The sequence below is a fragment of the Schistocerca serialis genome, chromosome 2 (assembly GCF_023864345.2).
Source record: "Schistocerca serialis cubense isolate TAMUIC-IGC-003099 chromosome 2, iqSchSeri2.2, whole genome shotgun sequence".
Taxonomy (NCBI): Eukaryota; Metazoa; Arthropoda; class Insecta; order Orthoptera; family Acrididae; genus Schistocerca; species Schistocerca serialis.
In genome coordinates this window covers 184,075,536-184,102,191 of record NC_064639.1, presented here as the reverse complement: position 1 = coordinate 184,102,191, position 26,656 = coordinate 184,075,536, and positions in this window count along the sequence as shown.

Here is a 26,656-nt window from a genome sequence, read left to right as displayed (position 1 = left end):
AGGGGAAACTTTATTGACACATTCCTGGGGTCAGATACATCACATGATCACACTGACAGAACCACAGGCACATAGACACAGGCAACAGAGCATGCACAATGTCGGCACTAGTACAGTGTATATCCACCTTTCGCAGCAATGCAGGCTGCTATTCTCCCATGGAGACGATCGTAGAGATGCTGGATGTAGTCCTGTGGAACGGCTTGCCATGCCATTTCCAACCTGGTGCCTCAGTTGGACCAGCGTTCGTGCTGGACGTGCATACCGCGTGAGACGACGCTTCATCCAGTCCCAAACATGCTCAATGGGGGACAGATCCGGAGATCTTGCTGGCCAGGGTAGTTGACTTACACCTTCTAGAGCACGTTGGGTGGCACGGGATACATGCGGACGTGCATTGTCCTGTTGGAACAGCAAGTTCCCTTGCCGGTCTAGGAATGGTAGAACGATGGGTTCGATGACGGTTTGGATGTACCGTGCACTATTCAGTGTCCCCTCGAAGATCACCAGTGGTGTACGGCCAGTGTAGGAGATCGCTCCCCACACAATGATGCCGGGTGTTGGCCCTGTGTGCCTCGGTCGTATGCAGTCCTGATTGTGGCGCTCACCTGCACGGCGCCAAACACGCATACGACCATCATTGGCACCAAGGCAGAAGCGACTCTCATCGCTGAAGACGACACGTCTCCATTCGTCCCTCCATTCATGCCTGTCGCGACACCACTGGAGGCGGGCTGCACGATGTTGGGGCGTGAGCGGAAGACGGCCTAACGGTGTGCGGGACCGTAGCCCAGCATCATGGAGACGGTTGCGAATGGTCCTCGCCGATACCCCAGGAGCAACAGTTTCCCTAATTTGCTGGGAAGTGGCGGTGCGGTCCCCTACGGCACTGCGTAGGATCCTACGGTCTTGGCGTGCATCCGTGCGTCGCTGCGGTCCGGTCCCAGGTCGACGGGCACGTGCACCTTCCGCCGACCAGTGGCGACAACATCGATGTACTGTGGAGACCTCACGCCCCACGTGTTGAGCAATTCGGCGGTACGTCTACCCGGCCTCCCGCATGCCCACTATACACCCTCGCTCAAAGTCCGTCAACTGCACATACGGTTCACGTCCACGCTGTCGCGGCATGCTACCAGTGTTAAAGACTGCGATGGAGCTCCGTATGCCACGGCAAACTGGCTGACACTGACGGCGGCGGTGCGCAAATGCTGCGCAGCTAGCGCCATTCGACGGCCAACACGGCGGTTCCTGGTGTGTCCGCTGTGCCGTGCGTGTGATCGTCGCTTGTACAGCCCTCTCGCAGTGTCCGGAGCAAGTATGGTGGGTCTGACACACCGGTGTCAATGTGTTCTTTTTTCCATTTCTAGGAGTGTAGATACTGTTAGTGATCTTGCAGCTCTCGAAGAATCAAATTACAATGTAATCCAGACCATTATCTGCTCACAGGCGTTGATAAATATCAACGGGGACAGCTGGAAGTGTTACCCGCCCGGGGACTCGAACCCATGATCTGCTCACGTGGTGGATGCTCTATCCGACTGAGCCACCGAGGACACACAGGCTAGTGCGACTGCAGGGACGTATCTCTGACACACTCCCTGTGAGATCCACACTTCCAACTTCCACTGTTCAAATGGCTCTGAGCACTATGGGACTTAACATCTGTGGTCATCAGTCCCCTATAACTTAGAACTACTTAAACCTAACTAACCTAAGGACATCACACACATCCATGCCCGAGGCAGGATTCGAACCTGCGACCGTAGCGGTCACGCGGTTCCAGACTGAAGCGCCTATAACCGCAGGGCCACACCGGCCGGCTCCACTGTCCACACACCACATTTGCAGTGCCCTGCGCACTATACACATTACTCGCGGTAGTCAATCTATCGACTCCCGTAAAAGTGCATCGACACTGAAGAAGCTCGTTGACCGGTAAGCCACATGTGTATGAAGATGGTATCTTTTAGGTTTCGTGCGTGTCATTTGACTTGTGACTCTGCTGCTCCCTCAAATTCACGTCTTCACAGGACAGCGCGGCCTTCGCAGCTGCCAGCTGCCGCCACCAGGGCACCCCAGGGGGAGCGGATGCATGATGCAGCCTCGCCCCTTCGTCCCCGCTGACCGACCCAATGGACGAGGACCCGTTGTCGCCGTCGCCGTCGCCGTCATCGCACCAGTACACGCCCTCAGGCCTGGACGTGTGCCCTGACATAAGATTTCCGGAGGATGTTCCTGCTGCCTCGCCTCGCAAGGCAGATGGCGGGGAACGATAGGGAGTACGCCGTCCTCCACAGTCACGGCTCCTAGCACTTCTCTACGTCCAGCTTCCTGCCTACTCTACCCCTCTCCCCGTTGTCGTTTGCATCCTCCTGTGCGACAACAGTGTGGCATTTCCGGGGTGCGAGAGGGGTAGGAGGGTGGGGTGGAGAAATGGCCTGGCGTTACCTGTTGCCAGCATGCCAGACGTCAAATGTGTAGAGCAAAGATAGACAGTAGGCGCTGGATTAAGTGCGCCTATCACGAGAGAGCCAGAGAACGGACGACAGCATGTATTTAGGCCGTCGCCGCTGACCGGAGGGCCTCACACTCATCGCAGCTGGCGTCTGTCAGCATAGTCGCCGAGAGGGCTCAGTTTTCATCGCAGCTTATGACAATTCGTAGGGACCGGATTAGTGCCTTCAGCGAGACGAGGCTAAAGTTTGTAATGGCAAGATTACCGATATTGTCTGCAAGAGGACTATTACTGATTAGCTTGTACTATGAACACGGACGCTATTCAAGTTAAGTAGCAGCTTCATGTAAACAAAGAACAGTATTAATCCATGTGTGCATTATTGTTGTAGAAAGAGGATACAGGCCACTCACAACAACATCCTCTCCCTTGCTGTCTGGAACCGCGCGGCCGCTACGGTCGCAGGTTCAAATCCTGCCTCGGGCATGGATGTGTGTGATGTCCTTAGGTTAGTTAGGTGTAAGTAGTTCTAAGTTCTAGGGGACTGATGATCTCAGAAGTTAAGTCCCATAGTTCTCAGAGCCACTTGAACCATTTTTTTTAGAATTCCTGTATGATGGTCTGGGTACATTTCTGCCTATTACACATTACGACCTTCTTCAACTGTCGGCGGTCCCTTGTCAGTCAACAGAGGAGGTCGGCTTGTACGCTTTTGTACAGTACGTGTCGCTTCACGTTTCCACTTCACTATCATATCGGAATCAATGGACCTAGGGATGTTAGGAGTGTGGAAATCTCGCTTACAGACGTATGACACAAGTGACAACCAATCAACTGACAACGTTTGAAGTCCGTGAGTTCCGCGGAGCGCTCCATTCTGCTCTCTGATAATGTCCAATGACTACTGTGGTCGCGGATGAATCTTGCAGTAGGTGGCAGCACAATGCAAATAATACGAAAAACTTATGTTTTTGGAGGTATCCGGATACTTTTGATCACATAGTGTAGCTCTTAACCCATGTTGATGCCTTCCAGAACCTCAATGATACCCTTCCGGCACGTCTCGCAGCGGCCCGCTCTGCAAAAAGGCGGTTATTCAGGCTTTTCGCAGGAGGCAACGTCGGTGTGATTCAACAGAACTTACATGGGCTAGAGAAGCATCTGTTACGGTTCACCAATACAAAATGATCTAGAGAAACTACATAATTGTCTATACAGAGGTATCGGTCTGTATTTGAGCATTCATATCTTCCCCAACAAATGCGCTGTTGGTGGAAGCAAATGAAATGGTGTTGGAACTACGGAGGAAACTCATCAGAGCTAAAGTCATTTCGAAATGGTTCCACTTCTTCCATTACAGTTTATTAACAAATATCACAGAATGCGCAACAAATTGATATGTAGACATGTATTGGATTCACAAGAAACTACGTCCTTAGCAGATTTTTATATACACACATCAAAAGAAGTTTTTCATCACCTCGGTTCCGAGAGTACCGGAACGTTACAGAAAATTGAAATAGAGGTCAACATAAACATCACTTCTGCCCTTTTTATTGCTCATGAAAACCACATATTTTATGTTGTACCACCATACAGCGAGTCCTTCAGTGGTGGTGGCTCAGATTTCTATGCACACCGGTACCCAGTAACATGTCCTCTTGCATTGATGCATGTCTGTATTCGACGTGGCATACTATCCACAAGTTCATCAAGGCACTGCTGGTCCAGATTGTCCCACACCTCAATGGCGATCGGCGTAGATCCCTCAGAGTGGTTGATGGGTCCCGTCGTCCAGAAACAGCCCTTTTCAATCTATCCCAGGCATGTTCGATAGGGTTCATGTTTGGAGAACATGCTGGGCAATCTAATTGTGCTATGTTGTTATTCTGAAGGTAGTCATTCAGAAGTTATGCTAGATCAGGGAGCGAATTGTCGCCCATGAAGGCGAGTGCCTCACCAATAGGCTGCCAATATGGTTGCACTATTGCTCGGAGGATGGCATTCACGTATCGTACAGCCGTCACGGAGCCTTTCATGACCATCAGCGGCGCACGTCGGCCCCACGTAATGCCACCCCGAAACAGTAGGGAACCTCCACCGTGTTGCATTCGCTGGACAGTGTGTCTAAGGCGTTCAGCCTGACCGGGTTGCCTCCAAATACGTCTCCGACGAGTGTCTGGTTAAAGGCATATGAGACACTCATCGGTGAAAAGAGAATGATGCCAATTCTGAGGGGTCCATTAGGCATGTTGTTGGACCCATCTGTACCGCGCTGTATGGTGTCTTGGTTGCAAAGATGAACCTCACCAACGACGTCGGGAGTGAAGATGCTCAACATGCAGCCTATTGTTCACACTTTGAACCGTAACACGACGTCCTGTGGCTGCATGAAAAACATTAATCAACGTGGTGGCGTTGCTGTCAGTGTTGCTCCGAGCTATAATCCGTTGGTAGCGGTCATCCACTGCAGTAGTAGCCCTTGGGCGTCCTGAGTGAGGCATTTCATTGACAGTTCCTGTCTCCCTGTATCTCCTGCATGTCCGAACAACATCGTTTTGGTTCACTCTGAGACGCCTAGCCCTTCCCTAGTTGAGAGTCCTTCCTTGCACAAAGTAACAATGCGGATGCGATGGAACCGCAGTACTGACATACAACACGAGCCGTGTACCTCCTTCCTGGTGGAATGATTGGAACTGATCGGCTGTCGGACTTGCTCAGGTATAGTTGTTGACATCTTTGGGCGGGTTTAGGGACATCTCTGAACAGTCAATGGGAATTTGTCTGTGATACAATATCCACACCAACGTCTGACTTCAGGAGTTTTTGGAACTGGGTGATGAAAAACGTTTTTTGATCTGTGTAGATGCTTTAGATTTGCGTGAATATTTCGCCATATTTCCAAATTTAAGGTGCTGCAGCACCTATAGCGTCTTTAAAATTAGTTGCTACTTTTGAAATTTCCGTACGGAGTTAGTGAAAGGAAGCGTAGTTACCAGTGTATGTTAAGCGCGTGAGCAGGTGAAGGAAGCGCCAATCCTAGTCGGCGCGGAACCCGTTAGGCTCGATCGCCTGCATGAACACGAAGCCGCGAAAGCCGGCCGAACTGCGATATTTCTCACACGATTTTAAGGAATATATTCGTTAATAAACTCTCATTCTCGCACATTTTATAGCTTATATAGTCACCTTCAGGATGAAGAGTGCCTGTCACATCAATAATGTTCGTAGTTATTGTGATATTTCCATATTAGGTAAACTACTACAAGAAATTCTTAAACTTTGCAATGAAAAATAATGGTTGATATGAATTTGTTTTTGCCGCACGTTACGTCACATGTTGCTGCGTATGAAATGTAGATTACACATTGACTTATTCTTTAAACTTCGAAGATATCGCTATCTGTCTGCCGTCTCAAGAAAATGGAATGCATGTAAAGAGCGCTGTCACGTACTCAAGAGCCAGTGAAAAGACCAAAATTAAATATTCGCAAATCCCTCGTAACTCATAAATAGTCTGAGATACCAAAACAAGATTTTAGTAGACGATGGCACACAAAGAGAAGAGTATTTTGCCATTTGATTAATAAGTGAAACTTTCATATCCACCTCGATATTCAAGAAAGCAGAGATTTTTTCAATGAAATAATGTAATTTTTAAGGATCAACGATGGGTGAAAAAAGTGCAATGAAGGCCTCTATGAGTGGGAAGACTTGTCTGATGACGTTATAGAAGAAGAAACAGGAGCGGATGTAGGAGAGGGGATCCAGAATTTAACAGAGCTTTGGAAGTCTTAAGATCGTATAAGACAGAAGGGATAGATCAGATTCCATTAGAATTTGCAGAATCGTTGGGAGGGGGTGGGGCTGTGTGTAAGGGCTACAAAATGGGTATTCACGTTGATGCGTAGAATGGAGAATGTATGAGTATGGCGATATACCACGTGACTTTCGAAAAAACGTTATCAATACAATTTCGAAGATTACAAGAGGATTAACGCACAATCAACTTAACATTTGATACGTCCTAGGTACTGTGGCGTGCGAGTATTGTGGTTTGATTGTGTGCCGAACAATTTCAATAGGATTACAATAAAACTAGTTACTTATTATCGATGTAACACGAGGTTTTATTTAAACACTGCTTTTCCTGGCTTATGATCGTTATTTTTTTATATAAATCTCCACCTTGTTGTCTGTCAAGCAGCGTAAATGGCACTAATTTGCAGATCGTTTATCGAATTTAACGCTATTGCTATTCAAGGTGGTAGCACTTTTCTTTTAGCAAAGTGAACAATTTTGCACACAATACTACCCGCACACAACACTAATGTATTTTTCCTGTCAAAATATTTCATACAATTTTTTACGAAATAACCAGGCTTCATAGATCAGCAGATAAGAATTTATACCACGTAAGATGCTTTTTGCACCGATTCACATGACACTGTGTCACCCAAACTACCGCCAGTTACTGTAGTAGTATTTGAAACTGTAGAAATAGTACCCACACCATTTGCGTCGGAGTCTCCTTCAAATACTAAATAACGTCTGTTTTTTTCTTTTTTCTTTTCCTTACTCAGCGGTCTTCTCAATAATCTAGTGCCAACCTCTTCATCTCAGAGTAGTACTTTCGCCCTACGTCTTCAATTATTTGTTGGATGTGTTTCAGTCTCTGTCTTCCTCTGCCTCTCACCTGTGACACTTCACTGTTTCTGGATTAACATAAAGCGAAATAAAAATAATCTAGCTATTCTCTGTAGAGTAAGCATAATTCAAGCAAGATAGAGAAGCAGCTCCACGCCGAAGAGCATATCAACTCATTGCCTTTGCTTATGTTGTCATCTACTAATCCCTGGCCCAAACCTAGATTCTTTGCAGGTCGCGAAGTGAAGTTTCTCAATCGCTGTAGTTAAGATAGGAAGAACCAGGCTTCTGAGCATCTGGTTGCCATGTGTGAAGCGAGCATCAAGAAGATTGTTCTGCTAGAGCGAGACGCATACAGACAAAAGAAATGGAGCCTCAAGATAGCTGACCTAAGTAACGGAACTGTTCGAGGATGAGGTGGAGGAGGGAGAAGAAGAAGAAGAAAAAATAAGATGAAGAAAACTTTTTCAGTAGGGCTACGTCACTGGTAAGTTCACACTACAGATCATCCATTCTCTCAAGAAGCTGAGCTCTTGGCGTCAGCACACGACAATGCCGACAGGCTGAATCGAAAGTCAGGAAGAGCAGCGCACGGCGCGGTTTTACATTTTCTGGCGGAAGAGCAGCCGTTTGCGGCCGGCGGTCGTTGCGTCCCGCCATTACCGCTTCCATTACGCGGCCGGCCACAAGTGTTTAGCGTGCAAACGACCGGCTGCTGCGATGGCCGAAATAAATGCAAAAACATACCCGCTCTGCCCCATAACGAGAACCAGGCCGAACGAATTAAACACCCTTTCTCAAAGTCTTGTTCGTTCACACGGTGGAGACACCTTGTAACACCTACCATTCGCAAAACCGTGCAACTAGTATCTTCATAACCATTATAAATAACAAACCGTGAAATACTACAGTTGATTCTGTTAGAACACCTGCCAGTGTCGATCACTGAGAGCTAAAAGTACGGATGATAAATGCACACCTAAGAACAATTTCGGAAATATACTCGCCAGTGCGAAACGTGAGAGAAACTCTGCCTGAACTTTTAGCAAGGTTAATGAACCCAAATAACATTTTAAATTATCGATACTCTTCTTTTATTATTTCAAATTTCACCAGACAGCGAAAAACGTTAAGTATTTCTGGCAGCAACCAACACAGACTACCTGCACAGTGCAGACCAGAACTAGACTCAACGCAGACTAATTTGGCTGGCAGCGCTGCCGATTTGTAAATAACATACAAATGTTCAAATATTTCAAAGTATTTTACATGAGTGTATATTTGAAGCTATAATTGAAAGTTCTTTTACAGTTCGGACACAGGATCTTCTACTAGAGAATAAGGTGGCAAGTTTTATGTAAGCCAAATTTGGGTAGCCAAATATTTTGTATACGGGGGCTATCGCGGAAGTAACAGAAAAAATGGTTCAAGTGGCTCTGAGCACTATGGGACTTTTGAGGTCATCAGTCCCCTAGAACTTAGAACTACTTGAACCTAACTAACCTAAGGACATCACACACATCCATGCCCGAGGCAGGATTGGAACCTGCGACCGTAGTGGTCACGCGGTTCCAGACTGTAGTGCCTAGAACCGCTCAGCCACCGAGGCCGGCAAGTAACAGACAACTGGTCTTTCGCGGCCGGGGCAGGGGGGGGGGGGGGCTACAGCCGCCATGGGGTAGCTACAGCCGCCATCTTGGTGCAGTTACGTGCCTACATTCAGTACGCATCCGGTGGTAGTAGCGTGTTGTCTGTGACTCTGCTAGTTTGCTTTCTGCGAAGTGTTAAAATGTGCACTGCAAAAAAAAAGTCCCGCAACTTGTGAGGTGCTTTCTGTCATTATGATTGGCTGGCAAAAAACTGCAAACAAATTCAGATTAATCGCGACCTTTTGTCATGTGTATGAGTGAAACCCGAGTGTGGCAATGGTGCACTGATTTTAAAAATGGCCGTACTAATGTTCAAGATGAGTACTGCAGAGGCAATCCTAGCCCTGTGACTGTCGAGTGCAAGGAGTGTGTCAGAACACTCCATTACATTGAAAACAATATAGCCAACCTAACGCTATTCTTTGCATTGCGAAAGCACTAAGACATCGATAGTAACAATCTGAGGGCGAAACATGGGAGCGCGATTCTAAGCATTGTTGTGAGACGAGGTCTGTCTACCAGAGTGGATGTAGTAGTGTCTGTCGAGAGCTCGGAAGCAGAAGACGTGACGCTGCCCTCACGTCGGTGATTGGAGATCTTACCACACTCAAGGCCTGATTTCATTTATATAGTCAAGAGAGATTTAGATGGCTTAACTACGTAGAGGGAGACCAAGAGATGAATACACTATGCAGATTCAGAAGGATGTAGGTTGCAGTAGGTACTGGGAGATGAAAAAGCTTGCACAGGATAGAGTAGCATGGAGAGCTGCATCAAACCAGTCTCAGGAGTGAAGACCACAACAACAACAACAACTACGCTTGAAGATAGAACTCGAGTTAAAATTCGCAAGCTTAGCGCAAAAGCAATTGCAGGGTTAGGCTCGTGATTGTTGGTCCGAGTTTGCAATAATCCCATGTTTTTCTTGTCAGTTAAAGGAGCCACCTTACCTTCCAAAAAATAATAATAATTCTCCACATCAAATTAATAAATATGCTGCGGTTATTAAATGTTAGCGTAGCTTTGAAATTGAAATAATTTGTTAATCTGACGCTCAGCTATTATTGACACCTATGTCATTATCATTTAAATAGAGTTAATGTATGAAATCCTTTCTCACAAGTTATTTAGTAGTTCAGAGAACAAAGCAAACTCCTTTTCATTAAATTCATTTTTATTAACAATAAACTTTAGCCACTGCTGCTGCGAATTGCGGCAAACCACATGGAAAAAGGCAGTCGTCTAAAGAAATGAGTGCAAAACTTAGGGCCAAAACAGAGACACTGATACATCACAATATGTCATGTACTCTAATCCAGTAAATTCCATGGCACAAGTACATTCTTGTTCAAATACGCAGTCAGAGAGCTTATCCAAATGTTAGTTTTAAGTTTTTCATGTAACGATCTCTTAACGGCTTAAATGACACTCATACAACACGCACACTGTATTAGGCAGGTTAGATTTCGTTTACTGATGGCTCAGGTTGCTTATCGAGTCGATTTTCACAGACGAACATAGGCATATATTGGCTGTAGTTACGTTAGATATTGTCTGTGGGATACACGTTAAGCGAGATGGTGATGTAAATCAATGACAAAATTCGCGAAAATCGTCGTTTCACGATTACGGAACTTTAGCAATATTTTCTCAATTTTCAAGGATTTTGGTGTATGAAATTGTCGTGGAGAAGCCCGGTTACCACCAACTTTGTGCTAGGTGGGTTCCAAAACTCCAATAGCAGGCGGCAGATTTCTACAGAGACAATACTGAAAAACTTGTGCCACGGTATAAATGTTTAATAGTGTACTTTTAAAATGTAAAAAAAAATTGTTTTTCTCGTATTGTTAATTTTTTACTTGAAAATGTCTCTTAGTTTCTGAATAGCCCCAGTAAAAAATTATAGAAATAGATCTCGTAAAGGATTAGCACGATAAATTTAATTTAAATGTTAGTTACAAAGTTTTTTACCTGCTAATATTCGCCCTAGATCTTTGATACAATACTAACAAATTTATTCCGATGTGTTGTTACGCCTGCAAGTCCGACAACACGTCATACGTCGCGGCGTTCGGAGTTGCCTGCTTGCCAAGCAGCCAAATTTCGCTGCAATGTTGATTTCCTCGTTTTCTACTAGCCGTCCCTACAACGTCACCATATGTTGTGGGTGGCGGGGACCCTGCGACCTATTTACTTCCTCAGTACACGTGGCCGAAAATAGATCTCAAGATATTCTGCCGCTACGCAGTATTTAGGCTGGCGATCGGCCGTCAATCGGCATTTCACTCCGAGCAGACATTCAGCCATGCTGACCCCGCCATATCCACCGACGACCAGCTGCCGCCGACAACGTACAGCGCCTTCGGTCGCCGCGACTCCGCTGACGGATCTGTCGTCAAGGTTGTGGATGTCGTAAAATGGTACTGAAATTATTCTTGTGATAAACTGAATGTAGACTATTCCAAGGGATCTATAATTCCCTACCTACACCGAAGAACCTACACCACGGCTGGAAATCTACCTCCGTGCTTTGATGGAAGAACTGAACGTTTGGTTGAACTTGTGACCAACTTGTTTCTAAAGTACGGCCTTCAGTTTGTCATTTTCAATGTGCCAGTCTTCTATCGTTATTCGTTGCACTAGACGAACAGTGTCCCTTCGTTTTGGTAATTAACATTTTTGAAAAAGAATCTTTGACATTGTCTGTGTCGCCTACGGCGGATTCCTCATATATAGTCGAAAGTTTCTTAAAAATTTTGTAAGTACTTTTAAGCTAAGTTGCTACAAATTAATTTTTATGTACAGTAACGATTTCGACATCTGACGGAATAGTATTCAGTATATTTACATTTCAAAAAAAATTTCAAATGTGTATCAGTTCCAAAGGGACTGCATAGGTCATCGGTCCATAGACTATTTACATTTGCATCTTGGAGAAACGTCAAAATTATGAATCCCAGGAAGGTAAGAGCGATCAGAAATATTATCATTGCACGATCTATGTATCGGGTTATAGCCTATATTTAACTTGGACGGCCAGACTGTATACTATTCTGTACCATCGACCACTCCATTATAGCCACAGTGATGAAACAAGTGGAGTAAGCACCAGTAGAAGCGCCAACGTACATGTAGTGTTGGCAGAAGAGCCAACACCGTGTTAATAAAGGAGGCCGAAATGCAGGCGTTTAATTGCACGCTGACTGGCGTGAGGTCTGGAACAGTTAAGGGAATTAATAGTAGCAAATAAAGTACGTAGTTGATATAATACTTAACTTTAATCCACAATTGGTGTACATCGCTCTTGGCAGTACATGTTATAATCTCAATATCAAATGCTATGGCGCCTTGCTAGGTCGTAACAAATGACGTAGCTGAAGGCTATACTAACTATCGTCTCGGCAAATGAGAGCGTAGTTGTCAGTGATCCATCTCTGGCTAAGTCGGCTGTACAACTGGGGCGAGTGCTAGTAAGTCTCTCTAGACCTGCCGTGTGGTGGCGCTCGGTCTGCAATCACTGACAGTGGCGACACGCGGGTCCGACGTATACTAACGGACTGCGGCCGATTTAAAGGCTACCACCTAGCAAGTGTGGTGTCTGGCGGTGACACCACAGTACAGTTTAGTTTGCTGGGCGGGTATGTATTTATCATAATTGTTTAACAATGGAGAACTCTTAAATTTACTGAGTTTGTTTATTATAGGAAGTAACAGACTTTGTGGCCAAATTTCAAGAGAAGGCACTGTGACATGGGGTGGTCGTCGGCTGCTGAAGCCTATGCAGTGCATTTGCTCCCGTACGATCCTCGCATAAATGGTTTTCTGACGCCCCACATTGATATAGGCTGCGTTTTCCCTCTCAGCTGTACGTAAGCTCCGTATGGCTCTGTGGAGGCGACGTGACACTTGCGATCGCCTCTTGCGTAGGTTTACACAGTTGGGGACATATTGTCTGAAATACTGAAGATACACTCTTGAAACTTTTAATCTCGGAAATCAGAATTCTTGTCTTTTCCTAAATATTATGACTCACGCATCTCGCACCGATGGTCAGCTCACACTCAAAGTCGTTTAAACCGCAACCTGCTGCCTTGCTCACCACATACCTGTTGAAACTACTCAGATACCATGTCTACAAATATGGCACCTAATCGCAATATTCGTCCGTCATGCAAGACACTTATTTAGATGTAACGTCCCTTCTCATGACCTTTGACCACTCACAAGGGGACAACGTCTACTCGTCAGCAACTATTTCATATAAATATATGGTATATGCAGGGCTTGCAAGAAACATGAGGGAGCTGGTGGGAGCTCCAGATGGCGTGGGTTGGACGAGACATAAGTGATTTATGTCTCGGTTTCAGATCGATTCCGTATTCCTGGATTTCCGGAAGGCTTTTGACACTGTACCACACAAGCGGCTCGTAGTGAAATTGCCTGCTTATGGAATATCGTCTCAGTTACGTGACTGGATTTGTGATTGCCTGTCAGAGAGGTCAGAGTTCGTAGTAACCGACAGAAAGTCATCGAGAAAAGCAGAAGTGATTTTTGGCGTTCCCCAAGGTAGTGTTATAGGCCCTTTGCTGTTCCTTATCTATATAAACGATTTTGGAGACAATCTGAGCATCCGTCTTCGGTTGTTTGCAGATGACGCTGTCGTTTATCGACTAATAAAGTCATCAGAAGATCAAAACAAACTGCAAAACGATTTCGAAAGATATCTGAATGATACGAAAAGTGGCAATTGACCCTAAATAACGAAAAGTGTGAGGTCATCCACATGAGTGCTAAAAGAAACTCGTTAAACTTCGGTTACACGATAAATCAGTTTAATCTAAAAGCCGTAAATTCAACTAAATACCTAAGTTTTACAATTACGAACAACTTAAATTGGAAGGAACACACAGAAAATGTTGTGGGGAAGGCTAACCAAAGACTGCGTTCTATTGGCAGGACACTTAGAAAATGTAACAGTTCTACTAAGGAGACTGCCTACACTACGCTTGTCCGTCCTCTTTTAGAATACTGCTGCGCGGTGTGGGATCCTTACCAGATAGCACTGACGGAGTACATCGAAAAAGTCCAAAGAAAGGCAGCACGTTTTGTATTATCGCGAAATATGGGAGAGAGTGTCACAGAAATGATACAGGATTTGGGCTGGACATCATTAAAAGAAAGGCGTTTTTCGTTGCGACGAAATCTTCTCACCAAATTCCAATCACCAACTTTCTCCTCCCAATGCGAAAATATTCTGTTGACACCGACCTACATAGGGAGGAACGATCACTTATATAAAAATAAGGGAAATTAGAGCTCCTACGGAAAAATATAGGTGCTCATTCTTTCCGCGCGGTATACGAGATTAGAATAATAGAGAATTGTGAAGATGGTTCGATGAACCCTCTGCCAGGCACATAAATGTGATTTGCAGAGTACCCATGTAGATGCAGAAGTAGATTTACGTCAATCGTAGCTTCCAGTCAGCGGTTGGAGTAGCGGAATGAATACAGAACGATAACTCCAGCGTCATGGGGTGAAGTCGCTACGCGTAAAATTTACTAGTGATGAAAATAAACCGAAATAATGATATATCGCGTTTATTAACATTTTCATAAAAGGTATGGAAGTGGAAGGCAAAGGAAAAATTAAAACTGCAGGAAAATTTGCGAGAAAGGATTGTACTGACAATGTCCACGAGGATTATACAAGGAATTATCAAGAAGAGGTTGCAATTAAGGCGTGCACGAGCAGCCCTCGGCAGTTGCACGCAAACAATAGGTCTCCGGTTCAACTAAAATCGACGTATCGACCGTTAGGCTGTGGAGCTCATTCTCTTGCTAGTTCTCCACCGAGTAGTGTGATTTTTTGAGAATATTGTGAGAATACTATTTTTCTATTGAATTTAACAACAGCAGTCCAATAGTGAAAATGTGGCAGGATGCCGAGAAAATTACTGGTTCCCGCGTTTTTACCCTGAATATCCGTCAGCATATGTAAATCATAAACTGTAAAATAATAAAAGTATCTAATTTTACACACGAAGTTCCCATGCATACCTTACAATCTCTTCCTGAAGATTTATTTGTAATCCAAATTTTTCTCGTTACCTTTTTCCATGCGTTTTACGAAAATGTTTGTAATACGATATAGTGAGCATTCTGTCGGTTTATTTGCAATGTAAATAACGTGAAAATTGAAAATAAGAAAATAAAATGTTTTCGCATAGGACTCGAACTCATGATACTCTGTTACGTTCTGTACTTCCCCTTCGGTAAGTACTGACTGGAGGCTATGCTAACATACACGGTTCCTGACTTTCCCGACCAGTGCCAAATATGCTTTTTTCTCAATGCTTTGCTATCTGAAGCTCCCACTTCTGCCTCTTTCATTTCTCACTAAATGCATTCGCAAATTGTGAATACGATTGTACAACTGATATACTGTTTACTACTAATATATGAAAATTCTGCTAGACCGAGACTCGAAACCTGGATTTACCGGTACTCGGACCTGTCATTTACACTGCTTTAGTTTAATGCACTTTTCCTTCGGACATGCATGCATCAGTTAGTTGATTATGTCACTTCAGGAATAAAATTACTCTCGAGTTACATTCTAATATGAATATATTACACTACTGGCCATTAAAATTGCTACACTACGAAGACGACGTGCTTCAGAGGCGAAATTTAACCGGCAGGAAGTAGTTGCTGTGATATGCAAATGATTAGCTTTTCAGAGCATTCACACAAGGTTGGCTCCGGTGGCGATACCTACAACATGCTGACATGAGGAAAGCTTCCAACCGATTTCTCATACACAAACAACAGGTGACCGGCGTTGCCTGGTGAAACGTTGTTGTGATGCCGCGTGAAAGCAGGAGAAATGCGTACCATCACGTTTCCGACTTTGATAAAGGTCGGATTGTAGCCTATCACGATTGCGGTTTATCGTATTGCGACATTGCTGCTCGCGTTGGTCGAGATCCAATGACTGTTAGCAGAATATGGAATCGGTGGGTTCAGGAGGGTAATGCGGAGCGCCGTGCTGGATCCCAACGGCCTCTTATCACTAGCAGTCGAGATGACAGGCATCTTATCCACATGGCAGTAACGGATCGTGCAGCCACGTCTTGAAACCTGAATCAACAGATGGGGACATTTGCAAGACAACCATCTGAACAGTTCGACGACGTTTGCAGCAGCATGCACTATCAGCTCGGAGACCATGGCTGCAGTTACCCTTGACGCTGCATCACAGACAGGAGTGCCTGCGATGGTGTACTCAACGACGTACCTGGGTGCACGAATGGCATAACTTCATTTTTTCGGATGAATCCAGGTTCTATTTACAGCATCATGATGGTCGCATCCGTGTTTGGCAACATCGCTGTGAACGCACATTGGAAGCGTGTATTCGTCATCGCCATACTGGCGTATAACATGGCGTGATGGTATGGGGTGCCATTGGTTACACGCCTCGGTCACCTCTTCTTCGCAGTGACGGCACTTTGAATAGCGGACATTGCATTTCAGATGTGTTACGACCCGTGGCTCTACCCTCATTCGATCCCTGCGAAACCTTAAATTGCAGCAGGATATTGCACGACCGCATGTTGCATGTCCTGTACGGGCCCTTCTGGATATAGAAAATGTTCGACTGCTGCCGTGGCCTGCACATTCTCAGATCTCTCACCAATTGAAAACGTCTGGTCAATGGTGACCGAGCAACTGGCTCGTCACAATACGCCAGTCACTACTCTTGATGAATTGTGGTATCGTGTTGAAGCTGTGTTTGACTCAATGCCCAGGCGTATGAAGGCCGTTATTACGGCCAGAGGTGGTTGTTCTGGGTACTGATTTCTCAGGATCTATGCACCCAAATTGCGTGAAAATGTAATCACATGTCAGTTCTATTATAATATATTTGTCCAATGAATACCCGTTTATCATCTGCATTTCTTCTTGTTGTAGCAATTTTAATGGCCAGTAGTGTATTTGATCATCTTGAATTGTACTGGAGTGAGCAAACATCCTATTTTTAGTGCATGTAACACGATATATTGCTTACTTTCAGTTCAGTGATGTAGACTTCTTAATTTACTATGTGACCAAGATTACATAGAAGGATACTGGTAACCTGAATACTGATTACCCTAAACACACACACACCCACACATACTCTCTCTCTCTCTCTCTTGCGGGTACAGATTCACATGTCAGCTAAGCTAACTTCCGCCTGCGATATCACAGTGCATGTAGGCGGCTGTTACGAGACACAGGAGACTTTACGTCGCTTGTTGCTGAAGGTCGTACCTCTCTCGCTTCGGCTACCTCTAACTCAAACCAACTTTGAAATTTGTTTCGTGTCCTTGCGAGCAAATTTCGCAACTCGAAGTTCTTGTAACTTGGCCACCAGTTTATTAGTTCGACGTGAGTAATGGTCAGCCGAGTTACCCGAAATTCTCGGGACGCAGTTCTGAATTTATGAAATTCACTGCCCCAGCAGGAGTTAGAGACTCTGCATGACGCAAGCTACTGAGTGATCAAGAGACTGTCTTCACCAGCACGAAGTTTAGAAGTGAGCCGCGAACGACAAAAGCACTCTGCTTCTCCATACCTGAGCGGTGTCTTTGCTGCTCAAAATTCTGCCACATCAGAAAAGAGGAAAAGCGTTGTTATTGTACAGTATTTTCGGGATTATTTTGCGGCATTTTCATTGACTGGAATCCGTTTTTCTTACGAAGAAATCCTGCTTCACAAAGACATTGCAAAGATTGTTCACAGATTTGCCACTCCAGTCTTCAGTTTTCAGTTGTTTGCGAAGTAAATATATGTTTCATTTTCTAGTTTTTATGTGCTACTGCTATGTTGTCGATCTTATTACTGCCACGACTGTTCCATTATTTTACATCCACAGTTTTGCATTGTCGAGTTTCATTTACCGTCGGCTGCTGTTTCCTGCAGCAAAAAGTAATCGACTACTATTATTCTTCGTTGTGTCTCACTCTTTTGTGTTATAAATTATAGTTTGCTTCTAATTTACTTGATGTTACAATTGCAACATTTGGTTTGGACCAAAAATAGCTTCGTATAATACTTCTTTTGTCGCGCTTGCATACAGCTCAATTTACAGCTGATAATTTAACTGTGAATAAAATTTTAGTTAGTCGATACATTATACACCACTGACCTTCAGGTTCGGTAGATGAATGTACTATCTTGCCCCAATACTAAAATACTGGTTTTAGAACACAAACAATAACAAAAATATACCGTATAAAACCTGTACCATAGTGCTGCTTTTTTAATATTTCGTATTTATTCCGACCCTTTTCGATCTTAAACCATCTTCCAGGGCTTATAAAAAAGCTCTCACATGGCATTCCTGACACAAGATTCCGAGCGCTACTGAAATCGCAACTGTTGATATTAACTTATACACCATGTTTTTGATTCCAGTAAGGATGGTAATCTGATGTTGCATCATGGATGACTTGCCAGACCTCAGTAACAAAGTTGGCTATTTCATGTGCACTTTACTTTCAGGAATGCATACACTACGTTGTTCCGGGGTGACTGGTATTATGTCAGTATTTCCATTACGACGATAGCACTACTGGGATCAACTGTATCTTACAGCATACAGATAATTTGATGAAGGAGAAGAAAATGATGAAAATTGAAAAGCATTTTCCAGTATGCTGTAGACAAATATGTTCCAACCAAGGTCTTAAGGCGTCGAAAAGACCCGCCGTAGTTTATTAGCCGTGTTAGAAAACTGCTACGTAAGCAAAGAGAGATTCATCACAGATTCCAGTGAAGCCCAAACCTATTGCGCAAACAGAATCTGAACGAAACGAATGTGACCTTAGGGAGAGCAACCTATCAGAGCAAAGGTCTTACGTGAAATCAGTAAGCGATTAGTAATTATCTATTCATAATCATCTATTCATTCACTCAGTACCATACTGGTACCAAAAGGGATGATAACAGAGAGAAGGACGAAATACTGAACTCTGTCTTCTGAAATTGCTACAGCGCAGAAGGTCATAACACATTCCACCATTTCAATCACTGTACGAAGGTCGAAATACCTGATATTGAGACAACCGATCGCAGAGTAGGAAAGCAACAACAATCGCTTAGTAGTGGACAGTAGTAGTTGTTGTTGTAGTAGTAGAGGGTTTTTTGGGTGCACGACAGAAAGATCTTCAGCGCCCGCTGAGTAACATAGTGAGACGGGTGTCAAGAAAATACTCAGAACAGTTAAGATAAAACAGAACGTAAAACCAAGGTAACAAACTTCGAAAAATATGTTTCTATCCACACCGAAGCGTGGGACGGAGAATGCGTCAGCAGCAAAACATGGACAACACAGGAAGAAAGTGGTAGAGGGAGCAGATGGAAGTAGCTGGCCGAACGCAAGAAGAAAAGGGGGGAGTCAGCCACTCTGCAATACACAAAAACCTCCAGCCTAAAAGCATACGCCAGAGTCCAGACACATCACAAAACTTTAAAACCCTAGAAACACGCGTCTCATCGTTAGCTAAAACACAAGGCAGATCCCCATCAACTTGTGCTTCTGCCCTTGCATCACGGTATAAAATGCAGTCTGTTAAAATGTGCCGGGCAGAGATGTGTAGCGGAAAGGCGTCAGTGCCAGATGATATTCCTATAAAAGTCTACAAATATTATGCGAAAGAACTTGCTCCTCTTCTAGCAGCAGTTGATCGTAGATAACTGGAGTAACGAGAGGTAAATAGTCACTGGAGAAAAAAAAACCCTCAGGTCATTCCCAATTTGAAGGTGGGTCATAGGGGAGATACACGTAATTGCAGACCCATATCGTTGACGTCAATCTGCTGTAGAATTATGGAACATATTTTATGCTCAAGAATTACGACATTTTTGGAGAACGAAGATCTCCTCTATAAAATTCAATATTATTTCTGCACCCGGATATCTTGGGACACTCAGCTCGCTCTTTTCCTTCTTGAAATCGATTACAATGTAGACAAAGGCGCTCAGGTTGATGCGATTCTCCTTGCTTTCAGGAAGGCATTTGCAGCATCCCCCGCTGCCATTTTGTGAAAATGTTCTAGCTTGCCAGACATCGGACTAGATTTGATCCTGGATCTAAGACTTCCTTGCAGATATAACTCTCAAAAGAACAAAATTGACAGATGTAAAGCTAATCTACGAATTATCCCAAAGAAGTGTGATAGAGTCGTCACTTTTTACAACGTATGTAAATGTTAGTAGAAACCGTCGGAAGATATTAAAGATTGTTCGCAGGTGATGCTGTTGTCTGTAAGAAAGCAGCAACGCCAGAAGACAGTATCGATTTGCAAAATGACATTCGGAGGAGTGACGAATGGTACAAGCTATGGCAGTTGACCCTGAATGTAAATAAATGTAACATTTGGGCATGAGTAGTAAAAGAAATATACTGGACATCTACACTATTGATGACAAATTGCTGGAAGCAGTATCTACCGTAAAATATCTAGGACTAACTACCCAGAATGACTTTAATTGGAATGACCACATAGAACAAATAGCAGGAAAAGTAGATACCAGACTGAAATTCATAGTAAGAATTCTAAGGCAGTTAACCCATCCGCGAAGTAAGTGGCATATAAGGCTCTTGTTTGACCGATGTTTGAGTATATATATGGGATCATTACTAGGCAGGACTGATAGAAGAGATAGAAAAGATCCAACGAAGAGCGGCGCCTTTATTTACGTAATTGTATAGTCGGCTAATGTCTGCTGCTCGTGGTCTCGCGGTAGCGTTCTAGCTTCCCGAGCACGGAGTCCCGGGTTCGATTCCCGGCGGGGTTAGGAATTTTTCCTGCCTCGAGATGACTGGGTGTTGTTGTGTCGTCTTCATCATTATCATTCATTCTCATTACGGTCGGGGGAGGGCAATGGCAAACGACCTCCACTAGGACCTTGCCTAGTAAAGCGGTGCGGGTCTCCCGCATCGTTCCCCTACGCTCTGTAAAGAAGCATGGGACTTCATTTCTTCATTTCATAGTCGGCGCTAGAGTATTACAGAGATGGTTAACAAATTCCACTGGCAGACGTTACATGAGAGGCAGTGTGCGTCACTGAGAGGTTTATTATTGAAATTTCGAGCGAGCAGTTTCGGGGAAGAGACGGACTAAATATTACTGCCTCCCATATACATCTCGCGAAATAATCAGGATGAAAAAATTCGAGAAATTACAGCTGATACAGTGGCTTATCGACAATCATTCTTCTCATGCGCCATTCGAGAATGGAAAAGGGAAGGTGGGATGTATTAATGCTATCAGAATCACGCTCCATAACACACCGTTAGTTGGCTTGCCGAGTATGATGTAGATAGTTGTAGATGTCACAGAGGCTGATTAAACCCTTTCTCTTAAATAGTCTTTAACCCATTTTCATATCAAAGAGAAGAAGGGATATTTTTGTGTAGCGTTACATCGACGACGAAGTCATTGGAGACTGATAAAAGCTTGGTGTTTGGGAAGGATGGGAAAGGAAATTGGTTACGTACTTTTTATGTCGTCTTCTGAACCGATTCCGGCAAACCGTGGGATATCTAAATCTGACTCTCCGTAAGTGGAACCAAATCGCCGTTCTCGCGAGTGCTGCTGTGCTATCTGGTTTGAGCAATGAACACTCGACCTCTATGTTGAAACATCAGTTTTTCTGTCTTAGCCTTTTGTCAAATAAACAGTCAAATTCAAATATGTGACTAAAATCTTAAAATTTTTGTTGTAGAACTATTTTTGCGCATTGATGTAATATAGCTTGTTTATTATGTTACTTGCAAAATCAATTGAAAATTATTAAATATTGTAATTAAAGCACGGTTGCAGAGAGCTGTTACGCAACAAATTAGGAAGGAAAGGGGAGAGTAAAATTTTCGAAGTTAGAATACCTCGCGTTACTCAATCGCCTGGGAGTACCAACAGCCTCCATCGGGGAAGCATAAACGTTTCAACACCGGTTCTCGTTCAGGAGGACCACATCCTCTACAGACTTTAGTTCGAGTGGGAGAGAGCTCAGCAGAGATTGGTCAGCAGAGTGCGGACCGAACTGCCTTCGTAATGTTACATGAGAGACGTTAGATAGCATGCAAAAGCGTCTTTCAAGAGTTTGACTAAGCAGTAAAGACACTGTAACAAATACATTAAGCAACTGTAGCGGCAGTGAAGACCGCTGACAATTCGTTGTCGTGTGTTCTGCGGCGGCTGGTGGCTACGTAATCTGGGGATAAATCCACTGACCTAACAGTGGAAGCGCGGCTGTCGCGGACGCTGCATCATTACGAATGACGTCGTGGAGCCGATCCTCTCCTGTACGTCATACATACTCCAAGCCCACTGGCTTAGAACACTCGATCAGCAGGATCGATACCGTTCATATCGTTCGCACTCGATTCCATGGTATGATTACATGGTGTGTGTGAGATTGTTCTCATGTTGTAGCAACTTTCGCCGCCTCAGGAGAAGATCGGCAGTCCGTAGCCACGGGCGAAAAGTCCAATCATCACAGAAGCAAGTTCCAGGGCAGACGCTGGCTGCTTTGTTGGTTGATTTGGGGGACGGGACAAAACAGTGAGGTCATCGGTCCCAACGGATTAAGGAAGGATTGGGAAAAAGTCAGCTGTGCCCATTCAAAGGAACCATCCCGGAATTTGTCTGAAGCGATTAAGGGAAATCAGGGAAAACCGAAATCTGGATGGCCGGACGCGTGTGTGTACCGTCGGCCTGGGCACTCCAGAGGTCTACCAACAGTGGTTCCTTCCGGTTGGTTGAGTCAGGGGAAGGGACCAAACAGTGAGGTCATCAGTCCCATCGGACTAGTAAAGGATGCTGAAGGAATTCACCCGTGCCCATTAGAAGGAACCATCCCGGCATTTACCTGAGCGAGTTAGGGAAATCACGGAAAACCTAAATCAGGATGGCTGGACGTGGGTTTAAATCGTCGTTCTCTAGAATGCGAGGTTAGTGTGCTTACCTCTGCACCACCTCTCTCGGTAGGACAGACGCTGTCCTAATACCTCAGTGTCGCACGAGTCTAATGGCCTACCGTACCGGCGGGCCAGGTTCAGAATTCAGCGCGACATCACGGCATCCTAAATAGGATGTCTACCCGAAGGGGCAAAAGGGACAGTGGGAGCTGTTGAGTACTCCCCGAAGCGACATGTGAATCAGAGATGTCGCGGTTACCACCATCTCCAAGAAGGTCTACTGAAGCGGGCAGTAAACAGCTCTACCAGTGTGTCGCGCTCTTCCGTTCCGAGCTGATGCAGCGTCCTAGGCAACCGTGCATCCACTGTTAGGTCAGTGGATTTCTCCCCAGATTACGTAGTCACCAGCCGTCGCAGAAGACACGACAACGACTTCTGAGTAGTAAATAGAATAATGTTGAATACAGTTTTATTGCGCCTAATGACAACAACAGGTGATCGGTCGGCATCCTGACAAAGCTGTAGTGGTTTCCATCCCGGCAGTGGGCCACCCCTGCAGAACTGTTACCAAGAACTGCTTTGTAATTGAATGGAGAACCGGAATTAAGATATGGAGGTTTGAGTTATGGGTAGGGAAATAAAGCACCATTGCAGCCACGTTGTCTGTTACTTACCTAACAAGAGTTCGAACAATGATGAACGCAAAGTCCACCTGATGAACAGGATATTTACAAGGAATAGACATGAAGATTTACCTATCACCTCGAAAAATTGAAGCTGATGCGTGCAGTTGCGGTACACATCGCAATCTCTGCACCACAGTGCCGTAGCACGCCATTTTGTTTGGCTCCTGTAATGGCATGGCACGCTGGTGTAGTGCAGAGATTTATTTGTGTATCGCGACCGCACACAGGTATCTAACAAAATTTTATTACGTAGGTCTACTTTATCGAGGTGATAAATTTTTACGGTTCTGCTGGAAGAGAAATACTTCCGTATCAGGAAAAACCTTAACACAACACTAGAAAGAAAATATTTTCTTGATATGGAAGGCCACAATTATAAAGTTAATTAGTTAATTTCATGTTCCGTGAATCATTAGAACGATTCTTTTATAGGAATGATGTGGAACGAGTCTGTTAACAGAATACGGATACAAGATTATCGTTAGCATTAATGAACAGTTTGTTATTTATAGTCTTCTCATGCAACTACACTTAAGTACGCTATGTGATCAAAAGTAACCCTACACCTGGCTGAAAATTACTTACAAGTTCGTGGCGCCTACCATCGATAATTCTGGAATTCAGTATTGTGTTGAGCCATCCTTACCCTTGATGACAGCTTCCACTCTCGCAGGCATACGTTTAGTCAGGTGCTGGAAGGTTTCCTGGGGAATGGTAGCCAACTTTTCACGGAGTACTGCACTGGGGAGAGGTATCGATGTCGGTCTGTGAGACCTGACACGAAGTCGACGTTCCAAAGCATCCCAAAGGTGTCCTATAGGATTCAGGTCAGGGAATGTGCAGGCTAGTCCATTACAGGGATGTTATTTTCGTGTAACCACTCGGCCAGAGGCCGTGCATTATGAACAGGTGCTCGATCGTGTTGAAAGATGCCATCCCCGAATTGCTCTTCAATAGTGGGAAGCAAGAAGGAGCTTAAAACATCAATGTAGGTCTGTGCTGAGAAGTGCCACGCAAAACAAGGGGTGCAAACCCCCTCCATGAAAAACACGACCACACCATAACACCGCCGCCTACGAATTTTAGTGATGGCACTACACACTCTGGCAGTGACGTTTACCGGGTATTTGTCATACCCACACCCTGCCATCGGATCGCCAAACTATGTACCGTGATTCGTCACTCCACACAACTTTTTTTCACTGTTCAATCGTCCAAAGTTTACGTTCCTTACAACAAGCGTGGCGTCGTTTGGCATTTTCCGGCGTGATGTGTGGCATATGAGCAGCTGCTCGACCATGAAATCCAAGTTTTCTCACCTCCCGCTTAACTCTCATATTATTTGCAGTGGATCCTGATGCAGTTTGGAATTACAGTGTGATGTTCTGGTTAGATGTATGCGTATTACACATTACGATCCTCTTCAATTGTCGACGGTCTGTGTCAGTCAACAGACGAGGTCGCCTGTACGCTTTTGTACTGTATGTGCCCCATCACGTTTCCACTTCACTATCACATGGGAAACAGTGGACTTTGGGATGTTTAGGAGTGTGGAAATCTCACGTACAGATGTACGACACAAGTGACACGCAATCACCTGACCACGTTCGAAGTCCGTGAGTTCCGCGGAGCGCCCAGTTCTGTTCTCTCACAATGTCTAATGATTACTGAGGTCGCTGATATGGAGTACCTGGCAGTATGTGGCAGCATAATGCACCTAATATGAAAAACGTATGTTTTACTGTTTATCACATAGTGTAGTATTTTTTAAATTCATCACTGGGATGGGAACTGTCCAGGAAATGTGATTTTGTATTAGATTTAAAACTTGCTTCGCTACCTGGGCAAATATTATTGGGCAAATGATCAAAAATTTTTGTTGCAGCATACTCAACTCTTTTCTGAGCCACTGACAGCTTTAACAATGGGTAATAAGGCTCATATTGCCCTCTTCTATTGTAGGTCTGTACATTGCTGTTCTCCTCATATAGTGATGGATTATTTATGACGAATTTTACTAGAGAATATTAGTACTGTGACGACGCAATTAAAATGCCTAGCTCCATGAAGAGGTACTTACGTGACGTCCGTGGGTGAACACCACATATTTCTAGTGCTCGCTCTTGTGCAATCAATACTTGCTTTCTAAATGATAAGTTACATCAGAAAATTATTCCGTACCACTTTATTCAGCGGAAAGACGCAAAATACGTCTAGAGGCTCATAGAATTGTTTCAGAGATTAGAAACTGCACAAACAACAAAAGAAATTCAGTAACATCCTTCTTCCAGTTCAAGTATTCATCAATGTGTGTACCCAGAAGTTGGGAGCATTTTACCCTATTTACTGACTCTTGCTCAAGTGCTACATCAGTTGTTGGTATGATTCTATTTGTTGTACAGTAATGGTTGCAGTGTGTTCTTTCAAGAAAGTCTATTTTCAGGAACCACTTAATAATTCTGTAGAAAACATGATTTAAAAGCCCTTCTGTTACTTTCTCTCTGAGATTTATTGTAAAACTATTATCATCTGCAAACAGCACCAATTTTGTTTGTTGAATGTTAGGGGGAAGGACGTTTACACACATAAGGAAGAGGAGAGGAATGTGACAGGGCTGTCTACTTCATTCCACCTAGACAAGTGGTTTGTCCGCATCAATACACAAACAAACCGGGAAACTTGATTCACTTTGTTTTCATGTGAGTGTACAGCTCATTTCTTCTATACTGCTACGTGTCCTCGTAACTGCTGACTGCGCTTTTTCCATACAAGCGTGGGGCACATGCACACCACGTCACCACCATGACTACGTGGTGTCAGTCCAGCAACATCTACAGTGCTGCAAATTAGCCAGTACACTGTTTCAGTGGCGTGACAAATATTATATCCGTTGACCTTATTTGTGACACAGAAGTGAAACCACCGGTGTTCAGGTCGCACAAGAAAACTGTGTGTAATGTCCAAAGTTTCTTCCACACAAGCTTTAAAAGTAATTGTGGCCTACGTGTCGGTCGTCTCTAAAGCATCTGTTTTTTCCTCTAAACTACCGACAAAGGATCAGCCCCACAATCACTACATGTGTGTAGGGAATGTGGGACATTGTGGAGGAATCACGTGCTTGTTGCTGGTAAGCGCCGAGCTGCGCCGGCGTAGGCTACTTACTGTTTAGATGGCTATGACGTAATTCCTTGCTTCTACCATATTGACCTAAGTCTGGCAATTTCAGTTTTTAGTTGTAATGA